General features: G+C 38.2%; 1 protein-coding gene across 2 annotated transcripts in view; it reads right to left on the bottom strand.

Moving 5' to 3' along the window:
- The window catches only part of ankrd11 (ankyrin repeat domain 11), a 97,515-nt gene that overhangs the window by 56,613 nt on the left and 19,013 nt on the right, over positions 1-21,889 (bottom strand). For both annotated transcript variants that reach the window (XM_067496266.1, XM_067496267.1), the window contains exon 2: positions 18,691-18,770. The gene's annotated coding sequence lies outside the window, so the exon portion shown is untranslated. The remainder of the gene's footprint in view (positions 1-18,690; positions 18,771-21,889) is intronic.

Genomic DNA, 21,889 nt, shown 5'->3' with positions numbered 1-21,889 from the left:
CAAACCCGCTTCCAGTTTTTGGGGCTTCTCAGCAATCAAGGTGTGTGACACTTTTATACACTGAGCTAAAGTATGATGCAGATGCAGGGTTTATGGTGTTTTGAATGTCAAAACAAGAATGTACTTCCCATCTTTACAGAGTATCTCTGCTGCCTACAGTGTCTGTCTGCTGGAGCCTGGAAGTTGCAGACAAAAGTCATCACTAATGACCAGGGTCACCATAAGATGTGCTGATCTGATTAAACTAAGCTGTATGATCTAAGCGGAAGCCTCTCATTCAGTTAGATTCAGATTTTGAAAACATTCTATACTACTTTTGGTATTCGTCGATTCTGCATAAAAAGTTGTGCAGTATCCCTTTTTATGTTCTTTCCTGAACTGGGTCACAACCATCCCAGTCAGAGGGTTCTGCACAACAGAAAACATGAGCATCCACCTTGACATGGAAAAGCAGCTGGTCATCAACCATATACTATACTCAAAAGCAGTCTTTCACAGCCAATTATCAATTTATACATATGCTGCTGCTGTTCAGAACCATGCCAATGGAGAAAGGTCTGTTGGTGGATGTTATGGAGCACAGACGGTTGCTGACTGAGAAGCATATCAGAGAAGTAACTGGGGCACGGCTTAGTAGTTGGGCTGGTCTAGCTACTATCATTTACAATGCTGAAAACTGCGGTATTCCTTGCTTTTGGAAACGTATCTGTGTATATAACTCAACCACATTTGTTTCTTTAATACTTATTCACCATAGATTTGGATGTAAAATTTAAGCTAAAATAGCTGGTACACAATTCAGTGCTAAACAACGCTACAAACCTATTCAATAAGCACTACTCACACACACACACACACACACACACACACACACACACACACACCTTACCCCTATATTGTTCAATACCCAGCTGCTGTAGCCAGACAGCCTTCAACAGATAACTGCCTTTACATTCCCAGAGTCACACTTGCACACTCATCTACACATACATTGTTCCCTCTCAGAAATGTGGTAGTGATTGAAGTGGGAACAAGGATCTGTTCCAACAGGTGGGCACACATGCTGCTAGGGAGATTCATCAGATTATCCCACCAGGACTTAGGGCAGGCTTGCCTTTATACACAGAGTGTGTGTATGTATTACCCCTCTCTACAGGACAGGTGAAGAGCAGATCTGCCTCAATTCATTCCTGATCACGTACAGATCCACCTCCATTAGGATAAGCCAGCCCCCAGCTCCCCCATCCACCGCTTTACGCATCCACATGCAAGGACAAACACACACCTTCTTAGAAACTATGAAAGTGGGCTGAACACAATTCAGCTGTTATCAACCTTAGATTCCCAGCAGCAACATTAAGAAAGTCCTCCACTGCAATTTTAATATTTAAATATAGATAAGCTCATGGGAGCTAAATGCTACAATTGCTATTACAACATTATGAGTGTGATGGTCTCATTGTCTTCTTGCAGTCTAAATGAAACAAGTCTCTGCTCTAGAATAACTGCTGTGCACTTTAAAATCTTTCCTTTAAACTGATGTGTTGCCCGTCTCTGCAGCTATATTTGTGCAAGATTTGAGTCACTGCTCTTAACACATGAACCTCCCTCTGGAGGAGGATTGTTTTCTTGAAATCCTACCACAAGCTGAGAGCCAGTCTGTGGTCAATATCACAAGAACACACTCATACGTCTCAGTAATGCCCTTGACTTCCCAGTGAATAGCAATTAATATGGTGTGATCACTTAAATAATTAAATTGCAAATAAAAAAAATAAATTGGCCATTTCCAAGTCTCTAATGTGTAACGTGGCTATTATATATAAGGGTAGAAATGCACTGAGCTAACGTCAAAGGTCGACTATTGTCGAGCCTCATATCATCTTTATTTGGGCCACCAAGGGACACTTGAACAATCTGCAAAGTCTACAGTCAAAGGCAAACAGCATGTATGTCTTGCACCTGAATGAGGAAAAAAAAAGCGGAAGACACTGTCAACTCTCGGTCTTTTCACGTGGACGGATTTGCTAAGCTGAATAATTTGAATGTCCCATCTCACCAGTAGGAACAGCTGCTGATTTAACATGCTGAGAAGCCACAGAAAAGCTCCGACAAATGTGCAGGACTTACTGCAAGAAACAAGAGACACTTACGGACAGCTTAAAGGATTGTAGGTATGTTATTCTTTCTACTAAAAGTAAAATAAAAAAATAATAACTAATAGCAATATATAATCAAAAACTATTAAGCTAATATAATAAGTAGTTTTGCCTATATCCATCCATCCATCCTAAAAGTAATACTACATTACCACTGGCATCAGATCATTCAAAAACACTGTACGTTGGGCCCGAATATGGCTTAAATAATGTACTGACCTAGTAAATTCATATCATAATATTAATAAAAACGTGATACACTGCACTTTTCCTGGCTCAGCAATGGCATTAAAGATACATATTCAGTGTGTAAAATACAGGAAGCATTGCTAGTTTAGTGCTGTCCTCTGTCCCCCTCAGGTCTATGACTGGTGCAGTGCTAATTTTCAACTGCTATGCAGGACCGTATTTCTCTGCACCTCACCCCTGTTTGCTACGTAAGGCACAGTACTGTAAAGTTAGAGAACATAATGCTAAGTGGGGCACAGGTGAAATAAGCATCAGGTCACCAACATTTCTGCAGGAAATATGCATTGCTCAGTGATGAAACTGGAGCTTAACTGCTCTGAAAGAAAAACAATGTGCTGCTGTAACTGTCTGATACCAACACCTTGGCTGAACTCAATGAACTCAATTGTGTGGGAGGAAACACAGAAACACTCACAAGACTGAAGAGACTGACTAGCAGCATTGCCACTTTAATTCATGATTGTGGGGAGGCAAGCATCTTGCTAATGACAACATTTAGCTTTGCACTGTGCTCTGGGCTAAACCAGGTTCTATGAAACTCTGTTGGGGTGGAGGCAGAAAAGAAATTTAACTTGTCAATTTCAGTTTATTCAGGGGCGTATAAGGTGTTCTAGATCACACCATGTATTCACAGCACTCAACCTTTTCCACATTTGGTTATTTTTCAGGCTTGTTCCAATATGAATCAAATTCATTATTTTCCTCAAAGTTCTACAAAGAATACTCCATAATGACAATGTGAAAGAGTTAGTTTGAAATCTATAAATAAAAATACACGCACCTCCTTCTCTCTCTCTCTATAATCTATATAGATATATCTATATAGATATAGCAGTTTGCCAAAAGGTACCTGAAGGACTCTGACCATGAGAAATTATTTGGTCTGACAAAATAAAGACTGAACTCTTTGGCCTTAATGCAAAGTGTCATGTCTGGAGTCAACCAAGCACCGCTCGCCTGGCCAATACCATCTCTACAGTAAAGCATGGTGGTCGCAGCATCATGGTGTGGGGATGTTTTTCAGCAGCAGGAACTGGGAGACTAGTCAGCATCGAGGGAAAGATGAATGCAGCAATGTAAAGAGACATCCTTGATGTCCTGGATGACCTGTTGCAGAGCGCTCTAGACCTCAGACTGGGGTGACGGTTAATTTTTCCACAGGACAACGACCCTAAGAACACAGCTAAGATAACACAGGAGTGGCTTAGGGACAACTCTATGAATGTCCTTGAGTGGCCCAGCCAGAGCCCAGACTTGAACCTGATTGAACATCTGTGGAGAGATCTGAAAATGGCCGTGCACTGACGGTCCAACCTGATGGTCCTTGAGTGGTACTGCAAAGAAGAATGGGAGAGCTGCCCAAAAATAGGTGTGCCAAGCTTGTAGCATCATACTCAAAAAGAATTGAGGCTGTAATTGGTGCTACCACATATCAAGCGATACTTTAGAAGCATCCATAGCAACATCTTGTGGATTCTGTCTTCACAGAATAACAGTAGGTTTTATGCAATCCATGCTTCAAAATGTAATTTCCATTTCAAAGCAGAATTGAATGAAAGTATAAATTGGAATTATAGGTCATTTTAAGGTAAAAACTAAATTTTGGAAAACCTGAGAAGGAACAAAAACTGGAATAAATAGAGAACCACCCTGCTGTGATGGGAATGATTCCTCTTAAAATGAGAAAACCCCTTTGACTCTTTTTCCACTTTTCTGCTTAGATAAAAGTCAGAACAATAAAAAGAATATTAAAAGTATGTTACGGCACAAAAAAATCCAAATTATCAATGTAAAACAATGTATACTCAAGTCAGTTTCTAATGATGGGAGGTCCTAGCAAACACAGGCTATTTATCTCACTGAAGCATATGGCAGATGTTCAAGATGGTCAATAAAATAGTAGGGTAAAGATACACAACAAAGTCTACAGCCAACAGGAAACATAATGTACATGCTTGAGGTGAAGAGAAAGCAGAAGACTTAGGACTAAGGATATACAAATGATAAACCATGCAATGAATCGCTAAACTGAACACCGATCCATGCAGTCTCTTACCAACGAAACAGACCACAAAACCCAGGGTGATTGACGCTTCTGTATGGCACGAAATTGGCCACGTAGCCCTGCTATATGAAAAACATCCATCAAATAAGTGAATAGCTAAAATTACAAACAGAAGTGGTGGAAAGAATAACTAAAATCCCAAATAATAAGTACTTCAGTATAAAAAAAACAAAACAAAAACACAACGAAGATAGCCAGTTACAAATAAGACCAATTTAAATGAACAAACTGAGAAATGCCAATTCACTTTAGTTCAACTTATAATGTAATCCCACTATGTCCTTTGTATTATGTTTGAACAACAAATCAGAGAGCTCAAAAACAAAAATTTAATGCAAAAATCTGAGTCTGATTGCTGGCTCTTTGGGCAAAAATGACATTTTTAAGTTGTTTCAATGCCAATTTTTGACAACATGCACGCATGCACAAAGACAAACCTAAATAACTTCAAGACTGGATTTACAAAAGCAGCTCACTTAGTCATCAGATGACGGAAACTGGTATCCGTAAAAACTCAATCTAGAGCAAATTAAAAACGCTATTAAGTCAAGAGGTCTAGAACCAATGAATGATCAGAATAGAAAGCAATAATGTTAACAACAATTAACAACTTTAATTTTGTAGTTATACAGAAGAAAAATGAAAAACTGGATGCTAGCTTGATCAGTATCTGTGTTGGTTTAATAATTCTGAGCATTTTCTAAAAAGTATGCAGCAGGCTGTTGAAAAGGATACAATACAACCTAATGTGAACAGTGATGGAGCTTTGTGATGTGGCCATGAGCAGCATATAAAGATGCAGGACAGAAATAAGACCACACCTCTGATGTCTTATCGGAACATATCACTGTCACACAAACAAGCCACTCGCTCCTCACAAGCGCACAAACCCTCAGAATGTGAGGGCTGAGGAGTGAGTCACTCTCCCTTCTGGCAGCAAAATGGAAAAAAAGGGGGTTTAACAAATTTGCTTTAATTGTATTGCGTTAATTGATTGGGACTAATGCTGATGTATCAACAGACGTCTTTGGTTGTGAAGACATCACAATAAATATATACAACCAACACGCTAAAATCTTATTGTAAATTGTAGTATACAGTGCCATTACACCAGTCCATTTGGGTAATGTTATCAATGACAAATGCTCTGCTGAAAAGAAAAAAAAAAAAACACACACACAAAACCTTTATACAGCTCAGTGGCTGGTAAAATGGAGGTTTCAAGTCTACACTAGGCTGGAGGGAGGGGAAGAAAAAAAAAACATATGAAGAGGTAGAAAGAGACGAAGAGAGAAGGGCTCAAAATCTGGCTGAAACAGTCTATTAGAACATTACATTATAATGGGCTAAGCAAGAAACATTTAAAAGGATTTCTGACCCTTTATTTAAGACAGTTCTCTCATGCCCATCAGGGTGCTTTTTAAAATTAATTGTGTATATAAATATAAATTATGTATAAAATACCAATTTTGTAGTATGGATAGGAAAAAAAAGCAATTACAAAATATTACAAGTCTCTTTACAATTGTGTACTGCATTAAGAGAAATAAAGAGAAACTAACTTTTTGCTGCTTTGAGCCCTTTGTGATCACTCTTTTTAATACTGACAAAGCAAATCAATTGTACAATACAGATGTTCTCATTATTCTCCATTTACATTCTATGAGTCAACTGAGGCAGCATAAGAAAAATGATCGATTTAATCAAAACCTCAGTGCAGACTAAGACTAAGTGCAGAAGCACAAGAATTAGTGTTCACATTTCTTATAGGATAACAACAGCAACATTATCTTGAAAATAAATATATAATAATTCTAAAAATCCAGCTAACAGGTGCTGTCTACTTGACACAATATATATCTCCAATCCACAGATCAACAAAAATGATCAATTTAAGTGTATGCATGTGTGAGCATGCATAGTTCAGGACACATTTTTTGTGTTTACATTTATCTGCTAGTTTCACAAGGTTAGAGATGTCATTCTGCATTCATGTTGCAATGGCAACAAGCCATACTGTCCCAGCAAATAAAAGATAAGAACATAGCGATACCCTAGAGGTAGGTAAGGAGTATTTGTTTTCAGTAAGAGCGGTGTGGGAAGAGTGGGAATTTCATATTTCAGCATGACATTGACCTGATGCCTCCCTCCAAATTGACAAAAGAAGGGTTTAACCAATAGATGATCAAAGTTTGTATTGGCCCAGCCAGAGTCTGGACTGTGCACAGGAGATGCCCTTGCAATCGGATAGATTTGGAGTGGTTTTGCAAAAAAGAGTGGGCAAAGATTCCCAAGGCAAGATGTGCCATGCTGATAGACTCCCAACCCAAAAGGCTGTCATAAACTAAATAAAAAGCGTTTCTACAAAATAGTTGTTGTTGTGAGATTTCAGCTTGTTTTCTTAATCAAATTGCACAGGTTATAGAGTATGTTAAATTAAATTAATTAAAATAAATTCTAAAGAGGTTAATCTAGGTCACATTTTAATAGGCGGGTGTAAACTTTTTATATCGACTGTACACGTTTTCAGGATTTACACATTTAATTTTTTGCCCCTTGTAAGCAAAATGGTTAGTATTCATTTAGAAAAAAGCTACTGTCTTTTAGCTTACCCCCTTAAATGTTTTAACACAAAAGCAGACATGTTTCCAAATGCACAACCTCCATGACAGTCCCATGGAGCCCTGTTGTAATCAGTACAGCCAATTTATAGGTATGGTTGTCAGACTAAAAGTGAAGACTAAGAAAGATAGGGGTTTACAAAGAAATTGACAAACAGTGGCAGGAGGTTTGGTTTACATCTCCCTTAAAGACATCAGGAGACAATGTGAACTTGCTTTCAATTGATGTGAATATATTTCCTCCATGGCAGCAATAACAAGACACCAGCATTTATAAAGTTCTGTGGGTTAAACTGGACGAACAAAAAAAATTGGGCAGACACACTTTAAAGGACTGATGATAAAAAAAAAACAAAATTAAGCCGCAACAATATGGGCCCATAGGCAGTGTTGCACTTAGTCATAAATGTAAAATCACATTTGGTAGTGGGATATAACAGACACCACTCAAGTATCACAGGACTGCTACCGTTTACTTCAGTAAAACCAAGCAATACTGACAACAGTGCTGTCACAGACCAATTTAGGTTATACAAATAGAGAACTGAAGGGGAATCAATTTGTTTGTTTATGTTCAAGTAATGCTTCACACGTGTAAAAAAGCAAATTACCATGAAAACACAAACTGACAAAATCTGTTCATCAGTGTTCAAATGAGGTGTGATGCAGTTGGTAAACCCAAAGGATTAGGGTGTTTCAGTGCTCTCTACTTGAACTACACAACAGTGAGTAACTAAACACTAGTATGTAAATAGCTCACGAACCCATCTTTAGTTTTTTATTGCTTCTATTTCTTGATGTTATTGTTACCGATGCCAATGCTATGTTGTCTGCGGTAAGGTTAAATCAATTTCTCTACATAACAGCAGCAAAATACAGTCCTCATTATGGTGTTGGCTGATGTTCTTAAAAGATGACTAAGGCAGAAACACAAGGGTAAATATAACTAGCTTACAAATATGAACCTTTTTTAACATCAGAGATGTTTTTTTTTAAAGAAATCGAGTTTTGTGGAGCCCACTATTCCCCACTTCATCACACTACCCATTATAGACACTCTTTGAAACAAAAGCTGCCCCTCAATGCCCCCCCTTACTCTACTAGGGGCTCTCCTGCTTGCCTTCTGTTATGATTATGTACATCTCTGAGAACAATAAGGCAGAGGCAGTGATGCCCACAGGGGGCTACAGAGAGCCCTAAATGTCTGTCCGGCCGCATATCCCCAACCCACATTCGACTCCTCTGTCTGTTGTTTGCCCAGCCAAAACCAACATAGAGATGACCAATTTTCTGAGATTCCATATAAGAACCTTTATTAAATGTGCATCTTTTGTGCCCGTGTTTCCCACCTCATCAACAGGAAGAGTTGATATTGATCTTCACCTCAGGGTTTTCTATTTACAGTCTTCTGGTTAGCAAGGAGTGTGGGTAGGGTGTCTTCCAGAAACTTTACTCAGCAGCCACTGATTTGCTATTAAACCAATACCCAGCAGGCCTCCACCAAATCTGTATCTGTCAACTCCCTCAGACAGAGGGGATGCACCATATCTTGAGGTTCTAAGGATATGCACAAATAGCTATACAGTCAGGGGTAACACTAAGCAATGTACAAAGAAGACTTATTCTTTTGTAGTTAGCTTACTGAAATTATAAGAACTTCAAATAATCTCCTCACTGCATATTTCATTTAGAAAACTGTGTGTTATAGGTATGATGATAGGTATAGGTATGATGACACAAACATCATACCTATACCTTGTATATATACACACACACAACACACAATTGTGATGTATAAACATCACAATTAAGTTACTAAAAATCAAAACTAAAATTCATCAATCATTTATATTTTAATATTTTATTCAATCATCTTTTCTTTAAACAAATATGACTAAGTGGCCAAAACAAAATAGGCCAGTCTTGCTAGGTAATCTGTGTTTTACAGACTAATGCGTTATTACAGCTGCTACCTGGTTTGGTAGTGAGACTGTCTCTGTGTCCACCAAAACTTGTAGAACGATTATTATCATAAACAGGTGTTTTGATAATTTACTCTTACAGATCATTCATTTGCAGAGCATTTTTACAGACTTACCCAAACAAGTCAAGGAGTAACACTTGGCTAAGGCTTTGCACTGCCCATAGTCATAGAGAATAAGCAGCTAATTATATTTTCATTTTTGCAAATCTCAGACATTTCTTAAATAATTAATATCCTATGATTTCAGAACACAAAGATTTAGATTTTTGTGTTTTAGTTAACCTTTAACAACTAAATGGCTCACTGAGAGGTAATTTTCTAAATTGTCCCAGACCCTGAATCTTTGTGTCAAAAGTGCAATTTTTATTGTCCCCGGACAACAAGACACCACTGGTTTTGAGCCCTGCTTGTGACACAAAAATAATTCGTAAATCAATGTATTTACGTAATCGATTACGTTGACACATCACCCTATTCCATTAAGGCCACAAAACAAACCAACTTTCTTTACATGTGTAGTACTGCATGAAAAATGTATACAAGTCTACAGTATGCAGAGTTTTGATTCTCTATTTGTGGCAAACAGCCTTTATGTTTGCAGGTGAAATATCTAAAAGTGAAAGATGCTGGCAGATTATCAGAGGATCTTACATGGTATGTGGTGACTTTTTCAGAAAAGGCAAGACATTCCTGGGACTAACATGTAAAGGGCTGGTGTAGATAAGAGAGCAGACAATGTAACAGAAAAAAGAAAAACTGAAAATAGACAGCAGGACCAGAATGACATTTCAGCACACACAGGATCTTTAAGAAAAGGTATGCAGGCACAGTTCTACACTATAGAACTGCGATTTGTTAAATGAAATGTGAACATTTGGTCAGCCAATCACAACTAATGACTCTGAGTTTTGATTTCTTTGCAACATTTGGATGGGATGGTCAGAATTTGTTGTAAGCAACATAAAAGCATGGTTCCATCATGCCTTGTATCAAGAGTTCAGGCTGATGGTATGGGAAATATTTTGTGGCAAACTTTGGGCCCCTTAGTAGCAACTGAGCGTTGTTTAAATGCCACAGAATTCCTGCTGACTATGTCCATGCCTTTATGACCAGTTTTAATCTTCTGATGCCTACTTTCAGCAGCATAACGCACCTTGTCACAAAGGTGAAATCCTCACAAATTGGTTACTAATGACATGACATGGAATTCACTGTACCTCCACAGTCACCAGATCTCAATCCAATAGAGCATCTTTGGGATATGGACCAAAATCTCTAAGGAATGTTTCCAGCACCTTGTTCAATCTATGCCACAAAGATGTATGGCAAGTCTAAAGTAAATTGGGGGTTCAACATGTGTACCAAATAAAGGGTCTGCTGAGTGTATAACATAACATAATAGGTTACATTGATTACTACAACTTTGAGGTGTTGAGAGGGGGTTGTATATAAATTAATGTGAACATATTGTGAGTCAAACTGAACAAAGTGACAGCACTAGCACTGAAAATAATGTAGCAGAAGCACTGGAACCTCACCGTACAGGGGGGGATGTCATTGGCTTAAGTTTGACCGTAGAGACAGTGATACATCACTAAAGTCATTTTCAGATTTGACAATGTTGGTTGTCATTTCACACAAGTAGAACACAGCAGGAGACTGACATGGACACACATGGAGAGAACTTCCACCTAATTTAGGTGAGGGGTGATGCCTGGTCACGGTGTGGAGGGGGAACAACATGACACAAAACGTGTGCTGGGAAGACCAGTGGGTTTTGTTTCAAACCAAAGCCAATCGCTAGATAGACACATCAGCATATCGACTTGCTCGTAGTGAATTCGCCAGACAAATCTCTGCTCTATTTACAAATTGCAATGCTCTGTGTGAACAAGCCCTTTATGTATACCCCCCTTACACAAAAGCCCTCCTTTTTTGTAATCTGCAGAGAGGCATGTAGGTTGGAAAAGCGCCAGTAGGAGAAAATGGCGTGGGAAGGGTTAACTCCAAACAGATCCATCTGCTTCCTCATCTGTCCTCCTAGCAAGCTACTGGTCCAAAACCCATTTTTTACAGAACACTCAGCCTGACGCAAAGCAAAGCACAAGACACACAACTGTAATGCACATATCAAAAATTACTATGCTGAAAACATTGACTATTTTTTCACAATTGGGCATGAGATTCATGCCCAATAGCCAGTTTACAAGACTAGGTTACCTACAGAAATATGTGGTAGCCTAGACCACAGGGCTTTTTTTCTTCCCGAGGCAGTGCTCATAATTACTGTTAGATAAGTAAAATAAATGGTAAATGGTCTGCACTTATATTGAGATTGGAGGACAACCGCTTTATCTTCCTTCGCCACAGTCGCCCACATGACAAAATGACAAACTCTAAATGAATGCTCTGTGTAAATATATGCATTCGAGACCAGTGTGACACAGAATATTGAAAAACATGTTGCTTCTGTGTAAGGTAGCATGAGTAAATTTAAATATTTAATGCTAACTCGAGATAAGCTTATTCTGAAGATGGCCTTAGACACTATACAACAATTTGACTTCAGTGTTTATATAACAGTATGGCCTGCCTATGAATAATATTGTGATATTTAAAAGCTAATGCCTAAAAGCCTGTGCAATTAGGTGAAATTTGATTTAAATTGTTTCAATCATTACAAAAACAAAATAATTGAGAAAATGATTATTGAGCACCGTTCTGTTTCATAATGATTGTGTTATAATTCTAGTGTGCTCTTTTTCTATACAGCAGTACACAATCACCCCTTACTGAAAGCTCAAACTCTCTTATCCACGCTGCATCATTTTTAGTTTAGCAGAAGATTTTACACAACAAGATGGTTCCACTTATAGGTAAGCCTTTTAGCATCCTGTTACATAGGTACGCAGTTTTATTACGTCAGTTGAAGAGCCAAAAGAGCAAATCAACAAGCAATACAATTCTTTGGTCAGTGGTCAATAGTGGACTCAATGTTTGGACAGCTTATATTGAGAAAGTGTTTCACATTTAGCACAAAATGCTCAAACATGAGTGGACAAAAAGAAAGCCTTGACTTGCCAAAAAGCAAGAGAAGTAAAAATGCTCTACTATGATTTATTTACAATGGTTGGCACTTAGTTCAATTGTGTTAATTTTAAGCGAATACATAAAATAAAAATAAAAATAAAATAAAATAAAATAAAAAGATGCATCGCAGGTGTTAAGCTGAAAAAAAAAAAATCATGCTTTGGCAATGCCAAAAATGTCTTCCAGCTTTTAAAAACGCCACCGGGCTGTGTTTGACAAGTTAATGATTAAAAACACATCTGCTAACGCATTGCAATGCAAATGTTACTAGGGTCAGATATCAGCTGACATGCAGCTATGGCGTGTGTGAGACCATTACTTTCACCAAAGTTGGATCAAACACTGAGTTGATTGAATGTAGTTTATTGTAAAAAAGTAGAACGAAAGGTTGAGAGAAATTGAGAGAGTTGGCCGGAAAACAAAAAGGAAAATGAAAACCAAGCCAAGAACAGAATGGTTAAATAAATGTTTGACTAGGCAAAGTTTTGACTTTTTTTGAGCGACATTGCGATTTAACACTCAAAGACACGGTGTAAAATAATAAATAAAATCACAATTCAATATTTTTATTATATTGGTCACCCACACTGCAAGCACTCAAGCATAAGAAAACAGTGAAAACTGGAAAACTATGATAAATTTTTTAGAAATAAGATGATTAAAAAAAAAAACAAAAAAAAAACAGATTTGTTTATTTCCTTTCTTCATGTAGGTGCTTGTATGACTTTTCTACCACTAGTATTGCCTGGAACTACACCACAGTGAATAAACAAGTCTATCTGATACACTGCTCGTCCCCATTAATGTCCCATACACAATCAAAGGTTCAAACAAGTAAGACGACTACAATACGAGAATAGGCTTTAGGAAAACTTCTGCGTATGAACACCATGCCATCTATGATAAAATAGATATACATGCCTGGACGCACCCATGCACTGTTCGGAGACAGCTGCAGGGAATCAAAGGCAAGAGCATAAAGGGAAGGGACAATGGTGTATAATGCTGTACACAGTCTTAAAAAAAAAAAAAAAAAAAAAAAATAAAGAGTATGTTGTCACAGAGAAGAGAGACTGTCTGATGAATAAACACCTGGTTGGGAGAAGCCCAAACCTGTTAAACCCTCAGTTATTATGCCTTTGTATTTAAACAACACAATGAAGATACCCGCTCCTATATCCTGTCTGACACTGAACCAGATTTTCGATGAAGTTAACACAAAGGGACTTGTAAATGTCAGTGATGTTGAGGTGTGCACGAGTGACTAAGAGAGAGACAGAGAGGGGCGTGCAGACTTACAGTGTGTCAGACAACAAGGTCAGCCCATCCCGGGAGAGGTGTTGGCTTTCTAAGAGAGTACAGCTACTTGAAACCAAGGTCACTGCTCTGCGGCTGTGAGAGGCACAGGAGGCTGGGGCCAGACAGAGACAGCTGTGGCACAAAACCTACATAAAGGTTTAAGGTGCTGTGCACTGTGAATGAGTATAACCGCATGTTTTGTAGTTGTGTTTATGTGTGTTCATGACTTGCAATTGATGGAATTTGGACTTGCATATCCACACCCCTTCAGGACCAAATGGGTGAAACCAGATGCCTTCCTGACAAATAAATTGGAATCAAAGTTCATTTATGGCCAGACACTGTTTTGTGGAGATCTTGGCTGCTCTGTGCTCTCATTAATCCTTTTTTCCTCATTTTTGATCACCTTGTCAGGAAAAAAAAAAAAAGAGGCCAACTGACAAACATTGCACTCATCCAAGACATCCAGTTGCACCACACATCATGTTCTGAATAAAAGTGCACTAAATGAAGGACCACAATTTCAAAAGAGCGCAGAAATTATTAGGATGACGAAATAAACAAAAACAAAAAACAACAGGTTCATTGTATTTAAGGGGAGAGGTACAAACATTTGTAGCAAAGTCTGCATGTGTCGTTGCTTGTGTATCCTCAGTGACATTTGAGACCCACTCAAAACAGGAAAACATGATTAAGATTTGCATTTGTACACAATAAGAAAAACACCCATTATTTATACTTGTGCATAACATCCAACAGAGCTGGATGATGATGTTGGATGCAGCTGGATTAGTTACTGGATGAAAAAACAAAACCAAACTGTGCAAGAAGGGAGGGCTACTTCAATGATATCTTATCCTCCCCCACCTTGGAAAATGGCCTAGCAATTCTAAAATTAGCCGTCACATCTAAACACAGTCTTTGGTGTAGCAGCTAGTCTTTGATAGGAACTTGGCTCGTGGCTGTTGCAATGAGAGCATGCTAAAGCCCATCTCCAAATGCAGAGATAAATCCAACATAGTATACAAATGCAAACTAGAGACAAGATTCATGAATCAAACTGAAACAACTGTTTCAATTTTTAAGATAGACAATAAAGCAGCCCAGTACAATAGAATAAACTTTTGTGTTATAGAGCGACAATATTGTGTGGAGTGTTGGAGAATAACACTTTAAGTTATGCTCATTAAAATGATTAAATATTATCAAGTCATGTGAATATTTATGAATAAAAATAAATGAGTGAAACTGTATATTTAAAATTATAAATAATATTGATTTTAACTAAACCACCCAACCTGTATTTTCTTACCAATAACAAAAAAAAATAAATAAATCAAAAACTTCCATTTATTTATTTCAATCGCTCTACCAATAACAACTGCAGTACATATTTAGAAGTGAACTGAAAAAAAAAAAAACGTTTGAATTACAAGAACAGAAAGGAACAGGTAGGACTTAAAAGGAGACTGGGACATGGAGGCAACTAGTTTTTTTTTTTAAATGCAAGGTTCAAGGTTTCGATGATGGAATAAGTAGATGGTAAAATACATGGCAATTCATAGACCACCAACATTATAAAGCCGCAGTGCATCAGCAGCAGCAAGCATCAGTCTAACCATCAGGTGCAGATCCCCTTTTGTGTGCGTGCATTAACATGTACTTAAGATTATGGAAAACAGAGACTGGGATACAACCATGACCTCCCAGCAAGAGCAGAAAAAACGAAACAAAACTTGAGAAAGCAAACCAACATCCTGTAGTCATGGTTGTACAGAGATACTATTTTTAAATCTATATTTGTATAACCACATTTTCTGTATTTAATTTAGAAAGCATGTAAGATTCTAAATGGGAAGTATTAAAATCAGTTGGCCATTATTCTTCTTTGAAAACACCTGCTACAGATCTTACAGTGATAGATGATATTTATGACCCTTTCAAACGTGTTTTCAAGTCAAATATAAATAGCCAAAATGCAATATATTATTACAATGAAAAGACATGCCCAATGTAGTTTGTAATTGTGCAGAATAATTTACATTGACTGTACAAAGACTGTGTATTTGTGAAAGGCATGCCTAGTGACAAAAGCTAGAATTGTTGAATATGCGTCTACCACAATTATACAGTATGTATGCTGTTAAAACTTTACAAATCTAGGTCCCCATCAAAACAATAAATATAAAATGTCAAATGGAAAACTGGATACTATTTGTTGGTCATTACTGAGCAACAAAATTCCCCAACTCCACAAAAGGGGAAATAAAGAATTAAAACCAAGCCAACTCCTACCTACAAGATGTGGAACACAAAACTGCCTGCACTGTTACTTAATCTTTTCACTGTAATGCCTACGGGTTACTTCTACTCACTGAGACTGCTAACTTGTCTGAACCTCCATTACAGTGAGTACGCTGGCCTCCTACTCCCACCCTACTAACGGTGGCAGAACGCCAGGTAAATTAGGGAACAACCCACCTCACAACCTGTCAACCTGGAGGAATATGGCACCAATCTCTAACACTCCCCAAATGAACTCTAACCTCATGGGTAATTGCTGGCATGCTGATGTAGACCTAAACAGGTAGTAGACCATATTATCGCAATACCTTGTACCCCATTACCTTTAACTGTCTGACCTATGGCAGACCTCAAATTCCTGTGCCAAATATGTGAGCTTCCTGCCATTCAGGTTGCTAGTAGCATGCTTCTCTGTACTTCATCCACAGTGCCTAGCCTGTTCCCTGCAAACAGACTCCTTCTATACAGCATCAGTATGCACCCTGCCAGAGGGGGGAGGAGCAGCAGTAGCAGAGGGGAGGAAGAAGGGAAGGTTGTAAAAACAAAGCCTCTACAGTTGTCTCTTCAGCCGGGCCAAGCCGAGCCGCTCTAGCAGGAGTTAGTTATGTAATGTGACTGGCAAGGCCTTCTTCCCTGTTCAGAGCTGCCGCACACACTAATCCCCACCAAGGAACAAGTCCTGCTTTAGTAGAAGAGGAAGATGAGATAGAAGAAGATCTGTGAGGAGACCAATGGTGAAGCTGTGATAGCAAGACTTTTTGCCTTTTATCTGTAGCAAATCAAAAACTCCAAGGCTGCAGCACAGAGTGGGAGAAAACTCATTCAAGTATTTACATTCAACACTTTGGCTTTTCACCAGAGATTATTTGTAACAGGTAAGAATATATTTATAATAAAATTATATTTTCAAAAAAAAATAGTTATGTTTAGGCTAAATTTTACACTTGTTCAACTAAGATTCAACTAACTAGCCTGTTCAGATACTTTGGTCTAATGTAGTAGGGCCTCTTTAATAAGTCTTGTTATTAAAGCTTATAAACAGCTTCTGCTTTACCACCCATTTCATCCAATATCTCCAGGTAAAAATTGCAGATGGCTGAGCTAGACCCACCTGTCATTGGGGTGCACCCATGACAGGACACCCATCTATCACAGTGTCTTACAATCCTGGTCACAAGACTCCACAATTCAGCATAAAATACTGAAATGGCTACTGATCAATATCTACTACATCATCACATTATTAGTCTCTATGTATGCTTCCATACCAGAACACTTCATTGTCAAACTACCATGAACCCAGCAAATAGACCGATATGGCATGAGTTTCATGAGGTCAAGAGGAAGTGGCACCAAGACAGTTACACAATGAAAGAGACACACAGAGAAAAAAGAAACATGATCAGGCATTTCACTTTAGCCAGTTCTGCAAATTATGGAGACTAGGTGGAGGATTAAATGCAGTTAAGAATAAGTTTAAGTCTTATTTACTGAGCTGCTTGACAAGCATGTGACTGGCATCACATGAGGTGAAGGGAGGAAAAGACTGGCAGAGGGTTTTGACGCCTTCTGTGTGTCCAGCCCCTATAAGAACACAGAAGCACAGCATGTATTCCACTCCTGTCACCGTAATAAGCTTTGTGATCAGTTTCCCTGGTTTCCACTGACCGTAAGCAGATATAGGCGGCTCAATGAGGTAAATCGTAGCAGAACTTGCTGGTGCGCATTCACAGGCTTACAGAAACAGGAGAGAGGAGGTGAAAGAGAAACAAAATCAGAGAGTGAGAGAGATGACTTTCTTCAGAAGACGGGTATGAGCTGGTGCTGCAGCTGTTCAGGGTCACAGACAGTCCAGAAACTGATCACTAGAGCACTGATTTGTTTTGTAATAACTACTGGTTTTATTTTCTTGTCACTTCACTCTCTTAATGGGATTTTTCATCTTTTTGAGGATGTGTGAATGTGTTTGAAAAAGGCTTTTAACCTTTATGCATGGTTGCAAGTTAAAGGCTTTCATTTATACCTCATATCTATAAACTATATTTTAACATTACCAAGGCCATTCAGGTAGCTAAAATTCTATGGATCATATACTGTAAAATACTTCGCTTGTGTGGCAGTAATCACAGATATTGGTAACATTAAAATGCACAGTAAAACTGGCTGTGTATTAATCATCTAGAACATTAGGTTTTTGAGTTGCAGTCACATTAGCAAACAAGATAATGCATTTGTGTGCTTGCGACACTTGTTTGAGTGACATGGGGAAGGTAATGAAGGGCTTTTGTTTGACACATGCTAGTTGCGCACTAGTTATGACCTCCTTCTCAGTCTAACACACACAAATGCAGACACCCCCCCCCACTGACAAAGGGACAGGAAAATAGAGGTTAGGCATGCAAGTCCCATCCCTAATAAATGCATTCCAGTGGATAGAGCTCAGTGTTGCTGCTCTTTCAGCCTGCCTGTTGGTACAAGTAACTTGTGCACACAAGTCTCCTGCATGACTGAGTCATGCAGAGAGTTGTAGAGATGCTTTTAAATTAACAAAAGACAAACCTAAAACAAAACAAACAAGCAAGAAAAAACAAAAGGAATTAAAAAAAAAAAAAAAAAAGGTACTAATGTTCCATTACAAATATGTGGGACAAACTACGGATCTATATTTCTCAAATGGTTAAACAAAGCCCCTACACATGTGTATAGACACGTTTGCACGCGCGCACACAAACACACACACAAACTAAGCTTTGTGCTTACGATGGTAAATGCCACCAAAAACTGATAAGAAATCAACAGTTAAAAACATTTTTTCCCCTCAGAAACAAGCACTTTACAAATACTACTGCCATGAAAGAAACGTTTAAAAGGCCAGGTATTAGCCTTACAGTTTTTAAAAGATGTAAATTGTCAACATACCGATTCCATGGCTGTGGGAGAATGTGAGTGGGCTAAAATCCAACTAGAAAAACACCTGCCACTGCAGAGTCCACAGAATCCTGAAAAACAAATTAAAAACAAACCAAGCATTAATTAGTAGGACAGCAAACGCAGTTTCACATTCCTTACATAGGATGGGTATTGGGGTGGTTTCAAAGGGTCATGTTTCTCCTTCACAGTATCAGTTGTACCCACAGTGTTGCCAAGATGAGAAAAGCATAGGGAAGAACTGGGTATATCCATGTGCAGTGAGGCATTCTGTCCCAATTTGCTAGCTTAAAATCTTTTCTTTGATCAAAATAACACAATTTGGTACTGTGCACATAAATGGTCATAAAGTATCACAAACTGGTATTTTGTCTTGTCCAGTCCTCTTTCGCCAATGCACAATTAATAAGGGCCTTTTTATAGACACATGAATCTGCTGAGAACACCCAACAGGATTGAAGACTATTCAAAACTTTTCGTGACATAACGTTAATGCACATGACAAGTGCTATCAGCTGTAGATTATTTACAAGTTAGATTAAACAGCTTTAAATTGAAAAGCAGAGAGATCAAAACACAATAATTCAGTGAAGCTATTGAGCAATTTGAACTGCTGAGCTACATATGAAAGTAAACAGATGTATGGTGGTTTAATTGTAATTTAACTGTGAAGTTAAGTGTATTAATTTAAATTTATTTAATTCATTTTTCAGCAATTCCTTTTACTTTAACAGTTAAAACACAGCTAAATGGACATCACTATAAAATTCACTGTAATTCTTGATTAGCCAGCCCGTCACTGTTCACTGTTTAATAAACCCAGCCAATGTTCAGCCACTGGCCAATGGTTTCTAAGACCACACCAGCGTAAGCCCAGTACTGCAGCTCTACTAATGTTTCCAGCCTGGCTGCTGACCCTTCCCCCAGTCCCGTCCTAATTATGAAGGCAAGGATTTATCAGGATATAAGAGACGGGACATGAGACGGTATTTAACAGAGGGTCAGTGCTGGGCCAAACTGGTGACATTCCAGTAATTACTAGACCAGTAGATATTACTTAATTACCTAGGAACTACATTTTAGCCCTCATTATAGATTTACATAAATGTACATGCTTTTGTCATTTGTTGTGATCATTCATATTACTGCTACAGGCACATTAAAACCCTTCTCACGATGTACAGAGGACACAGTAGGAAAGTTGATAGTACAATCAGAGTAGAAGGTGGGGGTACACAGGACAGGATTAAGGGCAGAACTCACTGGAATGGAACATGCAGGGCTTTCCCAGCAGGAAATATACAATTGAGAGATAATAATAATAATAATAATAATAATAATACCATCCAACCAGAAAGCGCTATCTTAACAAGTTTTGATACAGCACACAGATGATTTCCTTATTAGCACCTGTGAAAACTGACAAAAGACTAAGAACTGAGGAAATCACTTCTGAAACCACTCATATTCTTTGGTACTAAAAAAAAAAAAAAAAAAAAAAAAAAAAAAAAAAAAAAAAACCACAGGACATATTTAGTTGTTCACAAGAATGGAGATAAAATAAATGATAACCAAGGCATATATTTAAAAAAAAAACCATCAGAAACCAGTTGCACCCGCTCTTTACAATCAAACATTTGCAAACAGCAAATATCATGGCTGCCTAGCTGTACAGAGGCGAGAAAGGAGCCAGGATCTAAACTTCTTCTTAAACTACTTTGTCATTCTTGACACAAACATTTGTCATTGTTCACATAGACAAAGAGCATCACACTATGACAAATATATAAGCCATTATCCCCATATTTTTAAAGATATTGTTTCTCCTATTTATGAGTGCTGATCTTTCACTCTGCTTATATGTGTGATTGTTGACAACAGCTGTACACATGTTCCTTTCAACAAGCTTGGACTACGCCATTAATTTCTTAGCATTACATGAACATCATTGTAAAACGTCCTGATATAGAAACAAACATCTGTTGCTTGTATCAATGCTTATAGTTGGGTATATCAAACTAATGTGTTGAGGAAGACATTCTGAGCTAAACCACTATGTTTAAAAGGCTAGTGTAGGGAGCCTAAACTATACCTGGAGACAGTGAGAAAGCAACGCATGTGTGGCACACACACAGAAATTGCTGACATGCCAAGTTTACACAAAACAGCAATTAGGGCCTTGATCACATTAGTCATCAGAAAGACAAAAACTGTCACAGAGAAGCGTGTACACAATATGATCTATATTTGCAATGTAGACTAAAGTAGTCAAGACAAAGAACAGATCAGAGGTGAAAGGCCAAACCCTTTCTAAGTTGTATTAAATTTAACATAGGCTCATGTCAAAAGCCTGCCACCACACAATGTAAATCTGGCCTAAAATTCAGTATTATACTACATACAATTACAGCAACTTTCAAGTTCTGCATCACCATGACAACATGCCTGCATATTTAATTAATCTGCATGTTTACTGCACAAGTCCCTGTTGTTTTAGCACACTTATGAGGATGTTGCCATTTATTCCTGAGGAACAACAGTTTGTGAGACATGAGGCGGCAAGCTAGCCCATGTGTAGCCAAGGCAGCTGCTTTTCCAGCTCTTTAAAAACTCCCTATATGTGTGAGAGATTGTAAGAGCATCCCTGGTTTAACAGTGACTTTCAAACAAGAATTAGTATGAATTTCAGACATTGTCCAGAGTTGCATTTCACATGTAACACAGCAGGAGATTGTGCAAGTCAGAAATGTCTGCGAGTTAGAAAACTCTGCTCAGCGTGTACAAGAGACACAACATGACACAAAACTTAGGCTGTGGGTGTGTTTTGTTTACAGCCCATCTAAGAGAAAAAAATAAATAAATAATAAATCACTATCACTCAACTGCCAGTCTCCTGAGAACCTCTCCAGCCAGTCTGCCCTACAAGAAGCCTCTTTTCTTCTTGTAGGGCACTAAGATTACAACAGGATCTTAGTGCCCTGTAACCTGGAGATTCCTATGATCTGAAAGTGAACCTAGAGGGCAAAAATTGTTGGTTTTTTTGCACCACTGGATTTTTCAAAGTGGAAAATATCAGATGTATTTCAGGTTGGAAAGTAACTTGTAAGTCTCTTTGCTCATTAATTTTAAATGTCGATGTAACAAATCGCACAGCACAACTGCTATACTTGATAAAACACTGCCATTTGTC

Source organism: Channa argus, chromosome 2 (assembly GCF_033026475.1).
Source record: "Channa argus isolate prfri chromosome 2, Channa argus male v1.0, whole genome shotgun sequence".
NCBI classification, from domain to species: Eukaryota; Metazoa; Chordata; class Actinopteri; order Anabantiformes; family Channidae; genus Channa; species Channa argus.
This window is presented reverse-complemented; position numbering and strand designations above follow the sequence as displayed.